Source organism: Atractosteus spatula, assembly GCF_055471065.1.
Source record: "Atractosteus spatula isolate fAtrSpa1 chromosome 10 unlocalized genomic scaffold, fAtrSpa1.hap1 SUPER_10_unloc_17, whole genome shotgun sequence".
NCBI lineage: Eukaryota > Metazoa > Chordata > Actinopteri > Semionotiformes > Lepisosteidae > Atractosteus > Atractosteus spatula.
The window spans coordinates 46,502-48,212 of NW_028296620.1; the positions used below are offsets into that span (position 1 = coordinate 46,502).

Here is a 1,711-nt window from a genome sequence, read left to right on the forward strand (position 1 = left end):
AACCCAAACACACATTGAATCTACCTCTACCATACATGTCAAAAGCTCACTCCCCATTATTTCTATCCCTTTATTTCATTCTTTTGATGCATGTTTTTGCACATCACCTGTTACCTTTTTGTTGTTATGCACACTGCCTGTTGTTGTTTTTTGCACATCGGCTGTTGTCTCTGTCTTTCTTTTGTTATACAATTGTATTGTTGTGTTTTTTTCTTTGTACTACTTATGTCCGAGAGCTAGCTAAATAGCATTTCGTTATACCATATACCTGTGTATGAGTATAATGACAATAAACTTGAACTTGACATAGTCTTGCAGGCAGTATATTATTTTATCGTTTAAAAAAACACGGTCTTCTCGTATCTAAGTCAGAATTTTTGTGCTTTCGAACGTTACTTCCAACCTGGACTGAAAGCTCACCCGATGTGTTTGTGATCAGACCATGAAGTGAGGGGCTGTACCAAGCGCACGTTCCTTCCCAATGCTGAGGTGATCATTCGGAAGATGGGTGTGAAGAGAGACAAGCTTTGTCGACTAAAAAACAATGTAGGATATGCAAGAATACCAATCACTGGCGACAGTTATGTTCTCTTACTATTGAGACCCCTACATTGCGAGTTTTTTTAAGACTTTGAAACTAAAGGAAAGCAGTGACAGATGAAACAGGCACAGGTGGGGTTTGAACCCACGATCGTCGGTTTACGAGACCGACGCCTTACCACTTGGCCACCGCGCCTTCAAGGAAACAAGGGAATAATGTTGTTCAAATTAGTTTTTTCTGAATATGGTTTACATCGCCTGGAGGCAGCAACAACAATAAAAGGGATACTTGTCCTTAAACTCGGACGTGATGTTCTGCAGACATGTGCATAATGTCCTGTTTTCTTACAGTGTAGACATTTTGCTGTTCACGCTCCGCATTTATCTGCTTTGTGCATTGTTAGTCCGCACCTGTAACATGTAATGTCAGCCGTCCCCTGTTCTTCTATTTCTCTAGCATGACTGCGTCCTGCTGCTCGGCTTTTATTTGTAAAGTTTGAGCGAGCGTCCCGTTCAGTGTCACTGTAGTCAGAAAGCATTCTTGATTCTGCTTGAGCTGCTTCATGAATCTAGCGACTGTAAGAGCTCTTTCTAAAGTCAGCCCTTCCTCCTGGAGCAATTTATAGTCTCTTATGTGCACATTTTCCACAAGTTGATCTCTTAACATGTCAGTTTCCAATACTCCAAAGTCACAAGATTTAGCCAGTCCTCTTAGTGCAGTCACAAAAACATCAACAGATTCGTCCTGAGACTAAGTTCTCTGCCTAAATTTATGCCGTTCCAAAACCACATTTCTCCGCGGTGTAAAGTACGCGTCTAAGGCAGCTACAGTCTGTTCATATGTACCTTTTTCTCCAGGGAGGTTGGCGAAAATCCGCTGCACGGGAGCCCCGATACAGTGCAGTAATGTAGCACGTCTCACGGCATCCTGAGCTTCTGTATATCCACTGGCTGTTTAAAAAAAAATCTGTACGACTCCATCCATATCTTGTATTCCGTATACAAATCTGGAGCTCCGAGGTTCAGTGGAAGCGGTGGAAAAAGCTGGGCATAAGCAAAGCTTCTCGGCGCGGCTGCCATATCTTCCATGGCGCAAGCTAAACGAAAAGTCCGAAAATTCAAAAGTTCGTTTCTACCAGCAAGAGAACTAAAATCTGCAGTGTTCTGCTCG

General features: G+C 42.6%; 1 non-coding gene across 1 annotated transcript; it reads right to left on the reverse strand.

Annotated features, from left to right (window-relative positions):
* Nucleotides 1-664: 664 nt before the first annotated feature.
* Nucleotides 665-736, reverse strand: trnat-cgu (transfer RNA threonine (anticodon CGU)). Its single transcript has one exon. It is a non-coding gene; the product is annotated as a tRNA-Thr (tRNA).
* Nucleotides 737-1,711: the final 975 nt, after the last annotated feature.